This window comes from Oncorhynchus mykiss, chromosome 7, assembly GCF_057628025.1.
Source record: "Oncorhynchus mykiss isolate SJ-2025 chromosome 7, ASM5762802v1, whole genome shotgun sequence".
In the NCBI taxonomy this organism is placed as follows: Eukaryota; Metazoa; Chordata; class Actinopteri; order Salmoniformes; family Salmonidae; genus Oncorhynchus; species Oncorhynchus mykiss.
In genome coordinates, this window is record NC_143028.1 from 8989137 (window position 1) to 9011593 (window position 22457).

A 22457-nucleotide genomic window follows, 5' to 3' on the forward strand; every position below is an offset into this window, starting at 1 on the left:
GACGAATGCACTAATTGTAAGTCACTCTGGATAAAAGCGTCTACCAAATGTCTCAAATGTGAACGCTTGTTGTGATGTGAAACTGTAGACCTAGAGAGGAGAGCCACCAGGGTCACAGGGGAGTGTCACTTTAGGGCACTTTGATATTAGTATTGATAAATAAACATTATTTAAAACATCTGTCAGGCCCTGTTAAATATCCTCACCCTGGTTCAGTGACTCCAGAAACCCAGGGCATTGAATATTTAATTATTGTACTAACTGAATAATCAAAAAGTCAATTTCTAAACAATCGCCCGCATTCGGAAAGACAATTGCATTTGTAATATGTGCATGTGTGGCGTCCTCCTCTCTCACCCCTGCCCCGCCATGCCTTCTCAAAGTCTGACAGTGAAGGAGCAGTGCTACGGCTGCTCCAGCTCTTCACCTAATTAGATGCTTAACTCTGTACTTGTGAACTTGTATATACCATTAACAGTTACGCAGGCCCGAGCTGGGACTCCGAGGAGTGATGTGATGTGGGCCCGTGTGGCTCAGTTGTTAGAGCATGAGGCTTGCAATGCTAGGATTATGGGTTAGATTCCCACAGGGAGACCAGTACGAAAATGTAAACACTCACTACTTACTGTAAGTCGCTCTGGATATGAGCGTCTGCTAAATGACTCAAATGGAAATGTGACGTGGAGGAACATCAGGGAACAGGGATGTCCATGAAATTAGCCACTTGATAATTGATTAGCCTTAGTAAACAGGAACAGATTCCAGAAGGCAGCGGTGTTACTGTTGTTGACTCTTGACCTTTTAGAGGGATATAGGGTTAGAGAATGTATAAATACTATAGGCTCTTTGAGACGTATGGAAGTGGAGCTCAGGCAAGACGGGGTTAATCATGTGTGCACTGTAGTTCAAACTATTCATTACAACCGTTAACCTTACAATACATGTTGAACCGTTTAAAAATATCTCATATTGTCATTTGAACGTGTTACACTGTATTTCAATTTTATGTTTGTAATGAAACTCTTAGAAACGGTAATATTTAATATAGATATGCTGCTTTTTTATTATATAAATGTGGAGTTATTATATATTCAATTAAAAAATTAATGATAATACACATGGTAATTATTATTCAAATTTGAATTAACAATCAACAGAACGATAATACACAATAATGATCATAATAGACACTATTTTCCCAATAATAACATTGTGATTTCCATAATAGACAAATACGTGTAGTTATGTATTCACACAGAGGCATAATATAGAATTATTGTTTTCCTGTATGATAAGCAATTATGCACATGTTGTCAATATAAAAATGTCCATTATTTGATTTCATTCTAATAGAAGTCCCAGGGCAATACATGAGGTGGTTAGTTAATAGAAGACAAATGATTAAAGCTTTCTCTCTCTCTCATAATCACAATAATACTCTCATTGGTTTGGCTCTGCAGTGATTAAACAACTCACAACACTATACAAATAGTGGAGTTAACTTTGAGTTAGCTGTTCCCTTCCCTGCATATAATTTGATATGTTTACCGTGTATATAAGTGAAAAGAGCATGTGAATTTCTGAGGAAATGTCTTAGCATCTGGGACAGAAAAGTGACAGATACTGTAGGTATTAAAAGACACCTTTGATAGATACCGTTCTTATTGGCCCCGTTGATCCGAGTGCTGTGTGTGTGCTCACCCGCGGGTTTACTCGCCCGCGTGTGTTTGTGTGTGTGTATTGACAGCGTGTGTGTATTGACAGCGTGTGTGTGTGTGTCGTCTTTTGGTGCCCGGTGTATGTTTAATCACTAGCACACTCCCCTGTACAGTGGTCCCATTGTTCTGCGAGCAGTGTATGTGTGTGTGTGTGTGTGTGTGTGTGTGTGTGTGTGTGTGTGTGTGTGTGGCATGCAGTACCAGGCTGGGTCAAAGCAGCTTAGTTCCGATCTGTTGGGTGACCTGCCTGGGCCGCGTGCTCGCCTGGCCTCACTGACCTGGATGATTTCATTACAGAGAGGTGAGGAGCATGGCCTCAGAACTCAGCACGTCTGCTGCTAGCAGCTACACACACACACACACACAGATGAACACACACAAACACGTGCGAACACACATGAATGAACATGCACATGCTCGAACACACACGTGTAAGGTGAACACAGACACGCACACACACACACATGAGCAAACATACTCACACCTACTACCATAGACATTCACCATGTGGCCATTGTACACCGATGCTAGCTAACACATCCAACGTCAAAAACATGCAGTATTTCCTGTTATTCTAACCGACGTTACACATGGATTTCCATAACTCCCTCTGCCACAAAGCTGTATGATTATAGCCCTTTCACACCAGTATTCATGCTATTTCTCTGTCACCACATATGCAATGTGCTTCATTCAGATCAGATGCTGGTTGCTGTAATTGCATGACAGTTCTACAGTAACAACACTGTTTAGAACAGAGCTGTGGCAAAGCAGAGGTCAAGGACACGTCTTACCGCTGGGAGCCACTAGATGGCGATGTAGGTTAATGCAATGTGTGGTTAGTGAACCCTAGTCTACGCACACACTGGGGCCTAGGCCTGGCCTAGTAGGTACAGCACATCAGATCACTGGGTTATCACGAGAGGAAATGGCTCAAACATCCCGCTTCCTCTTTATTGCACAACAGGCTACATGCAGAATCCGAATATGAAGAAAAATGAATGATATAGCTAGGAGAATTGTAGGCTACAGCTGAGCTAGGAGATCTGGTGTGAGATCTGGTGTGAGATCTGGTGTGAGATGGTGGCACATTTCTGAGCAAATACATGTGAGTGTTTAGGAGTTATTGTGAAACTTCCCATTCTTTCTTTTTTCCTTTCTTCATATAGTTGTACACGTAGAAGAGAGGAGAGGAGAAACAAGGGGAGGAGGGGTTATGAGGCTGTGTACAGCTGTCCTCTCCTGCAGTGTTTCTAGGACACAAAGCATCTCTCTCTCGCTGTCTGTCTGTCCGTCCGTCCGTCCGTCCGTCCGTCTGTCCGTGGCTTTGAGAGGCTCAAGAGTCCTAGGGAGGGGGATGGAGAGAGAGCTGCTTAGGGCACATAAATCGCTGCCTGTCCTTGCCTGCCTTCCTGGCCCTTATGCACGGACACAAAGGGCACACACACACTGGAGAATACAAGTGTCTTCTCACTCCTCTTCTCTCATCTCTCTTCTTCTCTTCTTCTTTTCTTTTCCTCCCTCTTCGTTTTCCTCTCTTTCCCTTCTCTTTCTACCTGTATGTCTTGTCATTCTCTCGCCATAAGAAATGTTCTGGGGCTTTATGTTGCTGCTTGTTTGCTTGAAATGTAATCTGCTGATGTAACACGGAGGGAAATTGAGTCTAACAAATGTCTTGAAAGGCACATACTGCATATCAAACCCGAACCAACAAAGGCAGACAAAACGCTAACGTCTTGCCTCCCCACCAACTTGTGAAGTTGATATTTCAGCAGAATAGCACGCTGATGTCCTCGGAATAAAAGGCAGACAGCGTTTGCTGCTGTTTTGTTTTGTGTTGTCATTTTGACTTGAATGGGGGGAAAGTTGGATAGAAGAAATGGTTTTGTTTGATTAACACCCTCTCAGGGATGTCAGTTTGGTTGTTGGTGCCGTCATTTTAAGGTGAAACTCGGGGAAGCGAGTGGAAGGTTATGTAAATCGTAACACAGGAGAAACAGTCAACAAATGTAATTGCTGTTTCTTTTCTTTTGTCAGACGGCGAGTTGACAACAACATTTGCAACTATTCATCCTAGACAAGCAACAGAAAGGGATGGTTTTGAAATTCCTATCTATCTATCTATCTATCTATCTATCTATCTATCTATCTATCTATCTATATCTGATCGTGCCTTCAGAAAGTAGTCACACCCCTTGATGTTTTTCACAGTTTGTTGTGTTACAGCCTCAATTTAAAATAGATTAAATTTAGATGTTGTGTCACTGTCCTACACACAATACCCCATAATGTCAAAGTGGAATCGTGTTGTTAGAAATGGTTACAAATGAATAAAAAATGAAAATCTGAAATGTCTTCTGTCAATAAGTATTCAACCTCTTTGTTATGGCAAGTCTAAATAAGTTCAGGAGTAAACATGTGCTTAAGTCACATAATAAGTTGCATGGACTCTGTGTGCAATAATGGTGTTTAACATGATTTTTAAATGACTACCTCATCTATGTACCTCACACATACATCTGTAAGACCAGGGAGGTTTCCCAATGCCTTGCAAAGAAGGGCACCTATTGGTAGATAGATTTTTTTTTAAACAGACACTGAATATCCCTTTGAACATGGTGAACTTATTAATTACACTTTGGATGGTGTATCAATACACCCAGTCACTACAAAGATACAGGCGTCCTTCCTAACTCAGTTGCCGGAGAGGAAGGAAACCGCTCCAGGATTTGACCATGAGGCCAATGGTGACTTTAAAACAGTTAGAGTATGATGGCTGTGATAGGAGGAAACTGAGGATGGATCAACAACATTGTAGTTACTCCACAGTACTAACCTAAATGACAGAGGGAAAAGAAGGAAGCCTGTACAGAATAAAACATATTCTAAAACATGCATTCTGTTTGCAACAAGGCACTAAAGTAAAACTGCAAAAAATGTGGCAAAGAAATGCACTTTTTGTTCTGAATACAAAGCCTAATGTTTGGGGCAAATCCAACACATCACTGAGTACCACACTTCATATTTTTAAGCATAGTGGTAGCTGCATCCTGTTATGGGTCAACAGGCATAATGTGCAAATGTTGTGCAATCCAGGTGTGCAAAGCTCTTAGAGACTCTTAGAGACTCACAGCTGTAATCGCTGCCGAAGATGATTCTAGCATGTATTGACTCAGGGGTGTGAATACTTATCAAAATGATATATTTCTCTATTTCATTTTCAATAAATGAGCAAAAATGTCTGAAACATGTGTTCACTTTGTCATTCTGGGTAAAAAAAAAATCATATTTAATCCATATTAAATTCAGGCTGTAACATAACAACATGTGGAATAAGTCAAGGGGTGTGAATACTTTCTGAAGGGACTGTGTCTGTACTGTCTGTACTGTCTGTCTGTCTGTACTGTCTGTCTGTACTGTCTGTACTGTCTGTCTGTACTGTCTGTCTGTCTGTCTGTACTGTCTGTCTGTCTGTCTGTCTGTCTGTCTGTAACATAACAACATGTGGAATAAGTCAAGGGGTGTGAATACTTTCTGAAGGGACTGTGTCTGTACTGTCTGTACTGTCTGTCTGTCTGTCTGTCTGTACTGTCTGTACTGTCTGTACTGTCTGTCTGTACTGTCTGTCTGTCTGTACTGTCTGTCTGTCTGTCTGTCTGTCTGTCTGTCTGTCTGTCTGTAACATAACAACATGTGGAATAAGTCAAGGGGTGTGAATACTTTCTGAAGGGACTGTGTCTGTCTGTACTGTCTGTACTGTCTGTCTGTCTGTCTGTCTGTCTGTCTGTCTGTCTGTCTGTCTGTAACATAACAACATGTGGAATAAGTCAAGGGGTGTGAATACTTTCTGAAGGGACTGTGTCTGTCTGTACTGTCTGTCTGTCTGTCTGTCTGTCTGTCTGTCTGTCTGTCTGTCTGTCTGTCTGTCTGTCTGTAACATAACAACATGTGGAATAAGTCAAGGGGTGTGAATACTTTCTGAAGGGACTGTGTCTGTCTGTACTGTCTGTACTGTCTGTCTGTCTGTCTGTCTGTCTGTCTGTCTGTCTGTCTGTCTGTCTGTCTGTAACATAACAACATGTGGAATAAGTCAAGGGGTGTGAATACTTTCTGAAGGGACTGTGTCTGTCTGTACTGTCTGTCTGTCTGTCTGTCTGTCTGTACTGTCTGTCTGTCTGTCTGTCTGTCTGTCTGTCTGTCTGTCTGTCTGTCTGTCTGTCTGTCTGTCTGTCTGTCTGTAACATAACAACATGTGGAATAAGTCAAGGGGTGTGAATACTTTCTGAAGGGACTGTGTCTGTCTGTCTGTCTGTCTGTCTGTCTGTCTGTCTGTCTGTCTGTCTGTCTGTCTGTCTGTAACATAACAACATGTGGAATAAGTCAAGGGGTGTGAATACTTTCTGAAGGGACTGTGTCTGTCTGTACTGTCTGTACTGTCTGTCTGTCTGTCTGTCTGTCTGTCTGTCTGTCTGTAACATAACAACATGTGGAATAAGTCAAGGGGTGTGAATACTTTCTGAAGGGACTGTGTCTGTCTGTACTGTCTGTACTGTCTGTCTGTACTGTCTGTCTGTCTGTACTGTCTGTCTGTCTGTCTGTAACATAACAACATGTGGAATAAGTCAAGGGGTGTGAATTTTTTCTGAAGGGACTGTGTCTGTCTGTACTGTCTGTACTGTCTGTCTGTCTGTCTGTCTGTCTGTCTGTCTGTCTGTCTGTCTGTCTGTCTGTCTGTCTGTCTGTCTGTCTGTACGTCTGTCTGTCTGTCTGTCTGTCTGTACGTCTGTACGTCTGTACGTCTGTACGTCTGTACGTCTGTCTGTCTGTCTGTCTGTCTGTCTGTCTGTCTGTCTGTCTGTCTGTCTGTACGTCTGTACGTCTGTACGTCTGTACGTCTGTACTGTCTGTACGTCTGTCTGTCTGTCTGTCTGTCTGTCTGTCTGTAACATAACAACATGTGGAATAAGTCAAGGGGTGTGAATACTTTCTGAAGGGACTGTGTCTGTCTGTACTGTCTGTACTGTCTGTCTGTACTGTCTGTCTGTCTGTACTGTCTGTCTGTCTGTCTGTAACATAACAACATGTGGAATAAGTCAAGGGGTGTGAATACTTTCTGAAGGGACTGTGTCTGTCTGTACTGTCTGTACTGTCTGTCTGTCTGTCTGTCTGTCTGTCTGTCTGTACGTCTGTCTGTCTGTCTGTCTGTCTGTCTGTCTGTCTGTCTGTCTGTACGACTGTCTGTCTGTCTGTCTGTCTGTCTGTCTGTCTGTCTGTCTGTCTGTCTGTACTGTCTGTCTGTCTGTCTGTCTGTCTGTCTGTCTGTCTGTCTGTCTGTCTGTCTGTCTGTCTGTCTGTCTGTCTGTCTGTCTGTCTGTCTGTACTGTCTGTCTGTCTGTCTGTCTGTCTGTCTGTCTGTCTGTCTGTCTGTCTGTCTGTCTGTCTGTCTGTCTGTCTGTCTGTCTGTCTGTCTGTACTGTCTGTCTGTCTGTCTGTCTGTCTGTACGTCTGTACTGTCTGTACGTCTGTCTGTCTGTCTGTCTGTCTGTCTGTCTGTCTGTACGTCTGTCTGTACGTCTGTCTGTCTGTCTGTCTGTACTGTCTGTCTGTCTGTCTGTACGTCTGTACTGTCTGTCTGTCTGTCTGTCTGTCTGTCTGTCTGTCTGTACTGTCTGTCTGTCTGTCTGTCTGTCTGTCTGTCTGTCTGTCTGTCTGTCTGTCTGTCTGTCTGTACTGTCTGTCTGTCTGTCTGTCTGTCTGTCTGTCTGTCTGTCTGTCTGTCTGTCTGTCTGTCTGTCTGTCTGTCTGTCTGTCTGTCTGTCTGTACGTCTGTACTGTCTGTCTGTCTGTCTGTCTGTACTGTCTGTCTGTCTGTCTGTCTGTCTGTCTGTCTGTACTGTCTGTACTGTCTGTCTGTCTGTACTGTCTGTACTGTCTGTCTGTCTGTACTGTCTGTACTGTCTGTCTGTCTGTCTGTGTCGCTATCAACTTCTCTTTGAGGAGTAGGAAGAACAGAAGAATGGATGGTGAACAGCTGCCAATAGCATAGATAAGCATACAGAACACACTGCTGCCATAATCACACTGGCCATTACTGTCATTACCACTGTCGGACCATCACTGGCACATTATCACAGGCTGAGTGGAGTGTGTGCGTGCCCATGCGTGCCTTTTGTGTGTGTGTGTGTGTGTGTGTGTGCGCGTGTGTGCGTGTGCGTGTGCGTGTGCGTGTGTGTGTGTGTGTGTGTGTGCGCGTGTGTGCGTGTGCGTGTGCGTGTGTGTGTGTGTGTGTGTGTGTGTGTGTGCGCGTGTGTGTGTGTGCGTGTGTGTGTGCGTGTGTGTGTGTGTGTGTGTGTGTGTGTGCGTGCGTGTGTTCTCACGAGTGAAGCTGCAGGGACAGCAATAACCTTTTCCACTGGGGTTATACTAATGCTCAGCGACTCTGTTGTTCTGAAACAACAAAATTACATCTCCGTTCACAACTGTATAAAAATCACATAACATACCCACACAATAAGCCATTTGAAAGTCTATGTGACTGTGCTGCGGTAAATAGCATAATGTACTATAATAGCACACCATTACATATTTGGCCAGCATGGGAATCCATTTTCTGAGTAAATGAATGTCAAGGTTAAGGAAGGTTTTGTGTGTTCTCTTTGTTTGTAAAATCATCTTTGTCATGGTGATGTCTGACTTGTTTGAAGGTTATAGTTTAATGGTTCATGCATGTATTTGCTGAAATATTTCGAACATTGGATGTCTTCATTGAGTGTTAATATAGTACCACCACCTACAGTTTTGCTTTAAAGGAAAAAAACAATAAAGGTAGGAGGTTTTCCAGGGGAAAAAGCAGATCCATATTCTGATGCTAGTTTCCTTCCTGTATGTATGCAATGCATAGTATGATAATGCAATCTTGTTCCTTCAGAGACTCCAGTGTGTGTTGCTGCGATAGCGTCTCTGTGCCTTTCCTATCCTTCGCGTCTCACTCCTTTAACAGAACACTAGATGTTTTCATCTGTCTGTAAACACAGCTTTTGGTGTAAAAGAAATGCACCCTCTGTTTCTCTGAGGCGAGCTTGTAACCATTATCATTGTTTTTAGCTCAGCAGAGCTGCTCCCTAATCTGGCATGTGTTTTTAGGGGGAATTCACACGCACACGCACACACTCTCGCGCTCACACACACACCTCCTGTATTCATTACTGTATCCTTAACCTTGTGTTTTCGTGTGTTTTCGTGTGTGAACAAGTTCTCATTTACAACAATGACTTGGGGAATAGTTACAGGGGAGAGGAGGGAGGATGAAAGAGCCAATTGGAAGCTGGGGATGATTAGGTGGCCATGATGGTATGAGGACCCGATTTAGCCATTTAGCCAGGTGTTAACACCCCTACTCTTACGATAAGTGCCATGGGATCTTTAGTGGACCACATAGAGTCAGGACACCCATTTAACATTCCATCAGAAAGACGGCACCCTACACAGGGCAATGTCCCCAATCACTGCCCCGGGGCATTGGGATATTTTTCGGGGGACCAGACCAGAGACCGACCAGGACCAACCCTACTTAGCTATTTGTATGACAGAGGCAGGTAGTGCTCCAAACTGAATTCCAGAGTGATCCACGCCACTTCTAAAACAATGTTATTTTGACTCATTCCAGATCAAATTTTCCCATCAGCGAAATAATGCTTTAGGTGAGCTTGGCTTTAGACCCATGAATTGTCATGGCTACATGGGGTTGTAGGAGGTGGAGGGTACAGAGTTGGAACAGTGGTGACTAATGTTAAAACAAGTCCAATCTTTGGAGTCCACCTGAAGGTATATAATAGGCTATTGTGATAATTGCATGAAGCAGGATTATAGGGAATTACAGGAAGTATTGGCATCGAAAGGTTCTACAAACATTTGCCCATGTAATTTCTTACTCCCGGTAAGATGAGCATCCGTGGGTAGCTAGACCTCTAGTCACCTCCCTGGCCCAAGCAGAGTGCATCCTGGGTAGCGGGTTGGCCCTCTCCTGCTTATTAACCTTTCCTAATTAGATGGCAGAGACACCATGGTTCTTCTAATGATCCCTCAATGGAAGGACAGGGCCTCGTCTGTGTCCTCTGACACCAACGCTAAATTAGAATTCCATTCTCTCTTTTTTTCACCCCCCCCTTCGCTTTTCTCTCCCCTCGTTTTCTCCGGTTATAAGTTTTCTGTTTCTTAGGGCTAGCAGACTTAGTTCAGAGAGAGAAACGAGTCTCCTCTCGGGCGTTTCTCTTTCTCTTTTAAGAGTTAGAAAAAAGAGGGAGTTGGAGAGAAGGCCTGAGAGAAGATAGATGGAGAGAGAGTTAGAGGGAAGGCCTGAGAGAAGATAGATGGAGAGAGAGTTAGAGAGAAGGCCTGAGAGAAGAGCGGGAGAGATGGAGAGAGAGTCAGAGCTAGAGATTCCCATCCCCGTCGGCTGCTCCAGCAGAGCCCAGGGTTTTATTAGCCATGATTAGCACCCCCAGTATGGATCCTATTCACTAATGACTTGAGCTGCTGTGGTTCACTGAGATTTAAGTACCACCTCAATCCCATTATCTCCTGTCCCTGAAGCCAGCCTCAGTCACCCAGGCATTTGTGGAAGTGGGAGGGGGGGTATAGGGTTATTGATAGGGGATCCTGGACTGGGGAACTAGAGAAGAAAGAGAACCACCACAGACTTCTAATGGATCAATGGGGGGGCTGGGATCACTTCCGGCCCGCATGGCCAAGCTGCAGTCGATCCTTCCTGGTTTGGTTCTGGAGTGGGGTTGAAACAAAGGAACTAAGGAAAGGTTTGTGTGTGTCTGTGTCTGGCAGAATTGGTTGTTTTCGGGGGTCTCGCTCTCTGTTCACCCCTGAGCTACTAATTACAATTCAGATGTCACACACTCAGCAGATAATAGGAGTCAGGATACAGAATTAGAATATTCCATGGGACTGCAGGGGGTGTCTTCTTGAGAGAGGAAAGTGTCTGTTTAGCAGGGAGGGGGGTGCGTGGTGGGGGGTGAGAACAGTCTATATTTGGCCACTCTGTGTTCTTGTGCCCCCTATCCCTGTACCCCGTCACCCTCTCTTCACACGTCGGGTGTGTGTTGGCACGACGGCGGCTGTCTGTCTGTTAGGGGCCGATTGAGTGACATCTGCTCCGGAGAGAGGGAGAGGGACGGACTGGCTGCTCTTGGCAACGGTGGCGGTGCGGGCTCTGGCACAAGGCACGGTGGGTACAGCGGGGGTGGCGGCACCAACAGCAGGCTGTGGATGGCCTAACAGAGAACCGTTTGCCGGAACAGCATGACATCTCCTGGAATGAAAGCTCTCTCTCTCTCCCCTTCACTCCTCCTCTCTCTCACACACACTCCTCCTCTCTCTCACACACACTGTCGCTATCTCTCTCCCTCTCTCTCTGTCTCTCTATGGTATCTCTGTCTCCGGTCCTGTTCTTCTCTACTGGTGTCTGAAGCAAGGATGTCCACGTGTAATTTTTCATGGGATGTTCAAAGTAGTTATTTTGTGGCGTGTGTCTACGGACAGATTTTTTTTTCATTTATGTCGCCAATTATTCTCAGAGCGTCTCGTTCCCTCTATTTTGAGCTGAACTCTCCTCTTTTATCCTCCTTTTTTCAGGTTTTCTTAAAACAAACACCATTAATGAAGCAGTGCGCTGACATCTGCAGGAAACCAACAACTAAATGAATGCGAGAAGCAACATCACATCTCAGCCTTCCCACTGTCAGTCACACACAGCATCTCAAAGAGAAATACCTAACCACCACAGGCAGGCATGCGGGACGGGTAGTGTGTGTGTGCTTCAGCAATTTACATAGTCTTTATTCATCTTCTCTAATTCTGAATTGCACTTACCAACAATTTAACATAAGTATATTTATTAGCCATCAAAACATCATTAACGCTCAGAAAGTTTCAAGGGACTGGAAGTATGTTTTTTGAATAAGGAGAAACCAATAAGATTTGATCAAAATGACTGTACCTCTCTCTCCTCTGTTTCCGCCTCCTTTCCCAGCAACTGAATCCTCCCCACCACCAGTCAGTGTTGTCAAGGCGATATACAGTTGATGTGCTGTAAATTGATTTCCGGGGAGATGTGATGGATGAATGGAAAATGAACATCTTCATCGGTGACCCCTCCGCGCCGTCGTCTCGATTGCTTCTCCCCACGCCCGCCCATGATTGACAAGCGCGCTAACGAGCGCTGTCGCCAGTCATGTTCTTATTTCCCTGTGTGGGAAACACGGCGAGTCTCCGGCCCTACGGTAATGAGCCCTACAAAGAGAAGGAGAGGACAGAAAGGAAGACTCGCCCCGAAGAGATGAAAGATGGAATGAAAGAAGTCCAAGTAAATAATATAGAAAGGGCCAACATGAAAGTAGATTAAAAAAGTTTAGATTATTGCCGGCAAAGGAAAGGGGCATGTCATTGTTTATCTGTCTTCTACGGTGATGGATGTCTTTCTTGCTGACGGTTTCAGCTACAACTTCAACCTAATGGATTCCTGGAGTGGGCTGGGATTTCAAAAGACAAAATGAGTCTTGGCGTAATGAGCGGTTCTTATATATTTGATATATTATAATTGATATAGAGTGGCAGAGTGCGGTCCTTATTGGACTTTAAACGTCTCCTTCAACGCAGACGAGAGCTGCCTTCTAACACAAACACCAATCAAGGTGATCACAATTACAGGAAGACAAAAGAGAGCAGACTTTTAAACTATCAACAAAACTTTATCGATATGATGGAACTCAAGGTCATGAAGCCAGGAAGCTACGTTTTAAGCACAAAGCCATATTGGCGTACTGAGTTGAGACAGAGAGTGTGTGAGAGAGTGTAATGTTTACTGTTCATTTGTATTGATAATTTCACTTTTGTTTATTATCTACTTCACTTGCTTTGGCAATGTTAACATATGTTTCCCATGCCAATAAAGCCCTTAAATCGAAATAGAGAGAGATGCATGCATGTATACCTGTACATACGTGTGTGTTTGAGTCATGTAATGTTTTCATCCAGACGAGTAGTGAGGGTTATAAATCCCTGTTTACTTAGTGTGATTAGGAGGTGGCGGGATGTTGATGATGGTCTGGTGTGTAATCACACATCATGATTTATTCTCACCGTGATTAAAGCCCCCAAATGTTCCTATTGTCAGCCCCTCATCAACACACGCACAGGTAGGATGCTGCTCTGATTAACACACACAGGTAGGAGGCTGATCTGATTAACACTGTAAAGCCTGTTTGTCTGGGGTGAAGGACAAATCCATCACCAAAAGAAGAAGGTATCAACATTTTATGTGGCGCCATCCGTTTTGTGCTTGACATCTATGTTTGGCTAAGTATAAGACATATTTATCGTTACCAATCACGTTGATTATCATCTGAAATACACGTGAATGCAATGCTGGACTAACATGTAAACAACCCCCTATATCCCCAGACATCATATACCAGTAGGCTACTAGATGACTTCTCTCAGTATACATCCAGAAGTTTACCAACTCTGCCTTCCTCCTGAAAGTCACTTATCAACTGCTGTGTGTCTCTCTCTCTCAGCTGTGTAGCTTGTTCATTAGTCTGGGAGGGGGGAGACTGGGAGAGGGGGGAGAGACGGGGACGGGGAAATGAAGGGAGTGAGTGAGTCAGGTTCTCAGATGATGATCCCACCAAACACAACCGCAGGCTCTGGTAGGGATGTGACTTCAGGCTGGCTGACAGTGACACCACAGCCCTTGCCTCTCCTCGTCTCGTCTCCTCCCCTCTCCTCTCGTCTCGTCTCGTTCCCTACTAATGCTGGATAACTCTTGACTACAGCAGTAGTACACAGCTTCTGTTCTAACGTTCTCAGGGTTTCATCAATGTTTTCAAACTCATTGTGTATCGTTTGTGGTATACCTCAACTCTGTTCGACCACCAAAGATGATCTAATTTCCCCTCTCTTTCCAAGTCCGTCCTTGAAAATCGTTGTGCAGAATGGATGTGTTGATGAGAAGGAGCTTGGAGCCACACGAGCTGCAGTGTTTTCTATAGAACTGAGAGGCTGTGTGTGTGAGGGCCACTGGGTATTGACCTCTCCTTTAATGTCCCAGCACGATGGGGGACTCTAGGACTCTGCAGGCGGGCAATTCATACCTTAAAGATGGGCCACCCTGCTGCTCAGGACGTGTGCCCTCCCTTTGACCTCCCCACGCCCCCTGACCCCTGTCACCATGGCAATGGGGAGTCCCATCACAGGCAGTGCACATACCTGGCACCTTGGCCACCCCTCCTCTCTCCCCCTCTCCCCTCATCTTTCCCATCTCCAGGGTCCCACTAGGGGATCTGTAATGAAATAGCTGCTCTGTACTCTGCAGCAGTAGGCTGGCCTACACCATACACCATTCATACCGTTTAGATAGGAAACCTGACAGTAAGCTGAGTTAATGACAGTACAGTAAATGTCCTTGATCAAAGGAAATGTGGAGTGTAACCTAAAATCAACATCTTCCTTGTTTGTCTTCTTGACCCTTCAGAATGTTCTCCACTCTCCTCTCTTCTCCCTCCTCCTTGTCCTCTCCCCTTTCCCCCCTCCTCTCTTCTCCCTCCTTCCTGTCGCCTCCCCTCTCCCCTCTTCTCCCTCCTTCCTGTCTCCTCTCTTCTCCCTCCTTCCTGTCGCCTCCCCTCTCCTCTCTTCTCCCTCCTTCCTGTCGCCTCCCCCCTCCTCTCTTCTCTCTCCTTCCTGTCACCTCCCCTCTCCTCTCTTCTCCCTCCTTCCTGTCGCCTCCTCTCTCTTCTCTCCTCTCTTCTCCCTCCTTCCTGTCGCCTCCTCTCTATTCTCTCCTCTCTTCTCTGTTCCCCAGACATCATGCCATCATTAGTGTTAGGCCTCTCCTCTGACTCAGCGTATCTCTTCCCCAGTCTCTCTTCTCTGTTCCCCAGACATCATGCCACCATTAGTGTTAGGCCTCTCCTCTGACTCAGTGTATCTCTTCCCCAGTCTCTCTTCTCTGTTCCCCAGACATCATGCCATCATTAGTGTTAGGCCTCTCCTCTGACTCAGTGTATCTCTTCCCCAGTCTCTCTTCTCTGTTCCCCAGACATCATGCCATCATTAGTGTTAGGCCTCTCCTCTGACTCAGTGTATCTCTTCCCCAGTCTCTCTTCTCTGTTCCCCAGACATCATGCCATCATTAGTGTTAGGCCTCTCTTCTGACTCAGCGTATCTCTTCCAAAGCCTCTCTTCTCTCCCTCCTATAACATGGTTGTTAACTGCACACAGCTGTAGAGGAAGGTGTCTAATGTAAGAACCCTACTGAGGACATATTAACGGTGCACCACTGAAACGTACAGTATGCCCAAGCCAGCCACTGACATCAAATCAATAATCGTCCTGTCACGCCCGCTTGTTCATTCAATGCTTTGCATTTTATTTCTACATGGTTTGATTGATTGTTGGTAGCGGGGGTTTTGATGGCGGGGTTGAGGTTGATAATGATATGTGTAAGGCAGTAGTGTACGTTGTTGGTAAAATTATGATTAAATGACTGAACAAATCATTTTAAATGGAACTGTAACTAAGTAAAACTTATACTCTGTTTTATTATACAGTGCCTTGCGAAAGTATTCGGCCCCCTTGAACTTTGCGACCTTTTGCCACATTTCAGGCTTCAAACATAAAGATATAAAACTGTATTTTTTTGTGAAGAATCAACAACAAGTGGGACACAATCATGAAGTGGAATGACGTTTATTGTATATTTCAAACTTTTTTAACAAATCAAAAACTGAAAAATTGGGCGTGCAAAATTATTCAGCCCCCTTAAGTTAATACTTTGTAGCGCCACCTTTTGCTGCGATTACAGCTGTAAGTCGCTTGGGGTATGTCTCTATCAGTTTTGCACATCGAGAGACTGACATTTTTTCCCATTCCTCCTTGCAAAACAGCTCGAGCTCAGTGAGGTTGGATGGAGAGCATTTGTGAACAGCAGTTTTCAGTTCTTTCCACAGATTCTCGGTTGGATTCAGGTCTGGACTTTGACTTGGCCATTCTAACACCTGGATATGTTTATTTTTGAACCATTCCATTGTAGATTTTGCTTTATGTTTTGCATCCTTGTCTTGTTGGAAGACAAATCTCCGTCCCAGTCTCAGGTCTTTTGCAGACTCCATCAGGTTTTCTTCCAGAATGGTCCTGTATTTGGCTCCATCCATCTTCCCATCAATTTTAACCATCTTCCCTGTCCCTGCTGACGAAAAACAGGCCCAAACCATGATGCTGCCACCACCACGTTTGACAGTGGGTATGGTGTGTTCAGGGTGATGAGCTGTGTTGCTTTTACGCCAAACATAACGTTTTGCATTGTTGCCAAAAAGTTCAATTTTGGTTTCATCTGCCCAGAGCACCTTCTTCCACATGTTTGGTGTGTCTCCCAGGTTGCTTGTGGCAAACTTTAAACAACACTTTTTATGGATATCTTTAAGAAATGGCTTTCTTCTTGCTACTCTTCCATAAAGGCCAGATTTGTGCAATATACGACTGATTGTTGTCCTATGGACAGAGTCTCCCACCTCAGCTGTAGATCTCTGCAGTTCATCCAGAGTGATCATGGGCCTCTTGGCTGCATCTCTGATCAGTCTTCTCCTTGTATGAGCTGAAAGTTTAGAGGGACGGCCAGGTCTTGGTAGATTTTCAGTGGTCTGATACTCCTTCCATTTCAATATTATCGCTTGCACAGTGCTCCTTGGGATGTTTCAAGCTTGGGAAATCTTTTTGTATCCAAATCCGGCTTTAAACTTCTTCACAACAGTATCTCGGACCTGCCTGGTGTGTTCCTTGTTCTTCATGATGCTCTCTGCGCTTTTAACGGACCTCTGAGACTATCACAGTGCAGGTGCATTTATACGGAGACTTGATTACACACAGGTGGATTGTATTTATCATCATTAGTCATTTAGGTCAACAATGGATCATTCAGAGATCCTCACTGAACTTCTGGAGAGAGTTTGCTGCACTGAAAGTAAAGGGGCTGAATAATTTTGCACGCCCAATTTTTTAGTTTATGATTTGTTAAAAAAGTTTGAAATATCCAATAAATGTCGTTCCACTTCATGATTGTGTCCCACTTGTTGTTGATTCTTCACAAAAAAATATAGTTTTATATCTTTATGTTTGAAGCCTGAAATGTGGCAAAAGGTTGCAAAGTTCAAGGGGGCCGAATAATTTCGCAAGGCACTGTACTTACATGTATTGGTTGTCTTCTTCTAGTATATCATTGATATTTCCATGTAGTGTTTAATGATGGTTATGAGTTGTTAAGACATTTAGAGGGTGGATTGTTGGTAAAATTATAATTAAATGACTGAACAAATCATTTTAAATGGAACTGTAAGTAAAACTTATACTCTGTTATTGTATCTGAATAACAATATGAGTTCATAAGAAGGGATTGTGTGACACGGACAAGGAGTAATTAAAGTTAATGAACACCATTCCAACTAGGAAGAAACAAATGGGTTGTGGACTGTGTAAACACATAAGGTCGTTAACCTAGCGTTGAACCTACAGAAACTTAGTTCTGGGGTTTTTAGATAAGACAGTGAGTGCATTCCTAGGTTTTCTGTTAATTAGAACTGTCAGCTCAGTGGTGATCGATAATGTTGAGGGGTCAAAAGTTACCTGGGAGTGTGTTAGTAAGTTAGAATGAACTTTTCGCCTCACTTTGTCCCGGTCGAGAGGAGGGGATTCTGTAAAAGCAATGAAATGACGTCATGATCTGTATATAAACTGTTGCTCGTGGTTAAGTGTCAGCGCGCTCCGAGAATAAATTCTGTTACCTATTATTGAAAGACTGGTCTGCGTCTATTTCATGCAAACAAGAATCTTACAAATTCTCATAAAATAGATTAAGGGATTTCAATTAATGAAAGCACATTGGCATAATTAAATTACATTAACAACGTTGCTGGGATTTTCATGGGACTGTTATGTAGATCTTAACAGGTTTGATTTCTGTCATTATAAGGAATGTATCTTCAGTTTAAATGAACTGGTGTGTGTGAGTGTTGTGTTTATTGAGAGAGAGATATTCCACTTTTGTTGATTTACTTAACTTGCTTTGGCAACGTAAACATGTCTTTCCCATACCAATAAAGAGGGAGGGAGGGAGGGAGGGAGGGAGGGAGGGAGGGAGGAAGGAAGAGCAATATAACAGAGAAGCACCTCTGATTTCTGCTACTGTTTACACCATGGAGGCACCACTTCCCCACCGCACACCCCTTCCCAACACTACTACCCCACACACACACACACACACACACACCCTCCCCCTCACCACTACCCCACACACACAGCCCCAACAATAGACAGAAGGTGTTACTTGCAGGGCGCCCTAGAGCAGGTCTATTATTCCCTCCTATTAGTGTTAATTAGCCTCTTATTAGGCAGGGCGACTCAGCGCGCTCCCTCATACTAACCAACCATTGAAAACACATGATCTCTGGCCCTGCTCAAGGTGACCAGGCTTTCTTTTAAATACTAACCAGGACTTCACAGCCACTGGAAGGTGATCCTGGGACCCGTCTGAAATGGCCCCCTATTCACTATATAGTGCACTAATTTAGACAGTAGCCCATAGGGTATAGAGTATAGAGTGCCATTTTAGATGCTGCCCTGGATCTAATGAATGCACAGACAGACTCTTCTACTTTCAGCCAAGGCCTCTAAAACCTTTCATTTGTTTCCTTTTTCTGTTATTTTTAGGAGTCTGATATGTTTAGCTGGAAATTAAGCAAGTGTGCAAAAGCTATTCTTATCATGAATCATTTTCTCCCTCCATCCACCCGGTCACTCAACCTTGGAGACATGACATTACAAAACAGATATGGGAGTTTCTGTATGCTTGGAGTCATGAAAAGAAAATAGCTGGTAGCCTTTCTCTATAAACTATGACAAAGCACCATGTTTCGCCCATCCAATTCAAGGTTATGAATAACGTGTTTTTGATAAACATTTGAATTACAACTATCCCTATTACTTATACAACAGCAAGCCAAATAATTATTGTGCTGTTCTACATTTTTGCCAAACCCTCCCCCCCTCCCTCCAAACCCAAAGTAATTCTGTGTATCCTGGAATGATTGCATCCTGGAATGATGATGTCACTACTACTGTTCAAGGAGATTACTGACTAGCCTAGCGTATTAATCACTGTCTGGGGCCGGGACACCTTCCCAGAGTGCTTTGCATCTCGCCACATCGCTTTACAAGTCTAGCGGATCTAGAAGGAGGAGAGTGACAAAGTGCTTCTCAAAGCGTCTCGGTGCTGGCAGGGCGTACGTCTGGGGGGTGGGGGGACGCTCATCTTCTGAAGCCAGTCCTGGGGAGTGATTCTCAAAGCGTCTCGGTGCTGGCAGGGCGTACGTCTGGGGGGTGGGGGGACGCTCATCCTCTGAAGCCAGTCCTGGGGAGTGATTCTCAAAGCGTCTCGGTGCTGACAGGGCGTACGTCTGGGGGGTGGGGGGACGCTCATCCTCTGAAGCCAGTCCTGGGGAGTGATTCTCAAAGCGTCTCGGTGCTGACAGGGCGTACGTCTGGGGGGTGGGGGGACGCTCATCCTCTGAAGCCAGTCCTGGGGAGTGATTCTCAAAGCGTCTCGGTGCTGACAGGGCGTACGTCTGGGGGGTGGGGGGACGCTCATCCTCTGAAGCCAGTCCTGGGGAGTGATTCTCAAAGCGTCTCGGTGCTGGCAGGGCGTACGTCTGGGGGGTGGGGGGACGCTCATCCTCTGAAGCCAGTCCTGGGGAGTGATTCTCAAAGCGTCTCGGTGCTGGCAGGGCGTACGTCTGGGGGGTGGGGGGACGCTCATCCTCTGAAGCCAGTCCTGGGGAGTGATTCTCAAAGCGTCTCGGTGCTGGCAGGGCGTACGTCTGGGGGTGGGGGGACGCTCATCCTCTGAAGCCAGTCCTTGGGAGTGATTCTCAGAGCGTCTCGGTGCTGACAGGGCGTACGTCTGGGGGGTGGGGGGACGCTCATCCTCTGAAGCCAGTCCTGGGGAGTGATTCTCAAAGCGTCTCGGTGCTGGCAGGGCGTACGTCTGGGGGGTGGGGGGACGCTCATCCTCTGAAGCCAGTCCTGGGGAGTGATACTCAAAGCGTCTCGGTGCTGGCAGGGCGTACGTCTGGGGGGTGGGGGGACGCTCATCCTCTGAAGCCAGTCCTGGGGAGTGATTCTCAAAGCGTCTCGGTGCTGACAGGGCGTACGTCTGGGGGGTGGGGGGACGCTCATCCTCTGAAGCCAGTCCTGGGGAGTGATTCTCAAAGCGTCTCGGTGCTGACAGGGCGTACGTCTGGGGGGTGGGGGGACGCTCATCCTCTGAAGCCAGTCCTGGGGAGTGATTCTCAAAGCGTCTCGGTGCTGGCAGGGCGTACGTCTGGGGGGTGGGGGGACGCTCATCCTCTGAAGCCAGTCCTGGGGAGTGATTCTCAAAGCGTCTCGGTGCTGGCAGGGCGTACGTCTGGGGGGTGGGGGGACGCTCATCCTCTGAAGCCAGTCCTGGGGAGTGATTCTCAAAGCGTCTCGGTGCTGGCAGGGCGTACGTCTGGGGGGTGGGGGGACGCTCATCCTCTGAAGCCAGTCCTGGGGAGTGATTCTCAAAGCGTCTCGGTGCTGGCAGGGCGTACGTCTGGGGGGTGGGGGGACGCTCATCCTCTGAAGCCAGTCCTTGGGAGTGATTCTCAGAGCGTCTCGGTGCTGACAGGGCGTACGTCTGGGGGGTGGGGGGACGCTCATCCTCTGAAGCCAGTCCTGGGGAGTGATTCTCAAAGCGTCTCGGTGCTGGCAGGGCGTACGTCTGGGGGGTGGGGGGACGCTCATCCTCTGAAGCCAGTCCTGGGGAGTGATTCTCAAAGCGTCTCGGTGCTGGCAGGGCGTACGTCTGGGGGGTGGGGGGACGCTCATCCTCTGAAGCCAGTCCTGGGGAGTGATTCTCAAAGCGTCTCGGTGCTGGCAGGGCGTACGTCTGGGGGGTGGGGGGACGCTCATCCTCTGAAGCCAGTCCTTGGGAGTGATTCTCAGAGCGTCTCGGTGCTGACAGGGCGTACGTCTGGGGGGTGGGGGGACGCTCATCCTCTGAAGCCAGTCCTGGGGAGTGATTCTCAAAGCGTCTCGGTGCTGACAGGGCGTACGTCTGGGGGGTGGGGGGACGCTCATCCTCTGAAGCCAGTCCTGGGGAGTGATTCTCAAAGCGTCTCGGTGCTGGCAGGGCGTACGTCTGGGGGGTGGGGGGACGCTCATCCTCTGAAGCCAGTCCTGGGGAGTGATTCTCAAAGAGTCTCGGTGCTGACAGGGCGTACGTCTGGGGGGTGGGGGGACGCTCATCCTCTGAAGCCAGTCCTGGGGAGTGATTCTCAAAGCGTCTCGGTGCTGACAGGGCGTACGTCTGGGGGGTGGGGGGACGCTCATCCTCTGAAGCCAGTCCTGGGGAGTGATTCTCAAAGCGTCTCGGTGCTGACAGGGCGTACGTCTGGGGGATGGGGGGACGCTCATCCTCTGAAGCCAGTCCTGGGGAGTGATTCTCAAAGCGTCTCGGTGCTGACAGGGCGTACGTCTGGGGGGTGGGGGGACGCTCATCCTCTGAAGCCAGTCCTGGGGAGTGATTCTCTAAGCGTCTCGGTGCTGGCAGGGCGTACGTCTGGGGGGTGGGGGGGGGACGCTCATCCTCTGAAGCCAGTCCTGGGGAGTGATTCTCTAAGCGTCTCGGTGCTGGCAGGGCGTAAGTCTGGGGGGTGGGGGGGACGCTCATCCTCTGAAGCCAGTCCTGGGGAGTGATTCTCAAAGCGTCTCGGTGCTGGCGGGGCGTACGTCTGGGGGGTGGGGGGACGCTCATCCTCTGAAGCCAGTCCTGGGGAGTGATTCTCAAAGCGTCTCGGTGCTCACAGGGCGTACGTCTGGGGGGTGGGGGGACGCTCATCTTCTGAAGCCAGTCCTGGGGAGTGATTCTCAAAGCGTCTCGGTGCTGGCAGGGCGTACGTCTGGGGGTGGGGGGACGCTCATCCTCTGAAGCCAGTCCTGGGGAGTGATTCTCAAAGCGTCTCGGTGCTGGCAGGGCGTACGTCTGGGGGGTGGGGGGACGCTCATCCTCTGAAGCCAGTCCTGGGGAGTGATTCTCAAAGCGTCTCGGTGCTGGCAGGGCGTACGTCTGGGGGGTGGGGGGACGCTCATCCTCTGAAGCCAGTCCTGGGGAGTGATTCTGAAAGCTTCTCGGTGCTGGCAGGACGTACGTCTGGGGGGTGGGGGGACGCTCATCCTCTGAAGCCAGTCCTTGGGAGTGATTCTCAGAGCGTCTCTGTGCTGACAGGGCGTACGTCTGGGGGGTGGGGGGACGCTCATCCTCTGAAGCCAGTCCTGGGGAGTGATTCTCTAAGCGTCTCGGTGCTGGCAGGGCGTAAGTCTGGGGGGTGGAGGGACGCTCATCCTCTGAAGCTAGTCCTGGGGAGTGATTCTCAAAGCGTCTCGGTGCTGGCGGGGCGTACGTCTGGGGGGTGGGGGGACGCTCATCCTCTGAAGCCAGTCCTGGGGAGTGATTCTCAAAGCGTCTCGGTGCTGACAGGGCGTACGTCTGGGGGGTGGGGGAACGCTCATCCTCTGAAGCCAGTCCTGGGGAGTGATTCTCAAAGCGTCTCGGTGCTGACAGGGCGTACGTCTGGGTGGTGGGGGGACGCTCATCTTCTG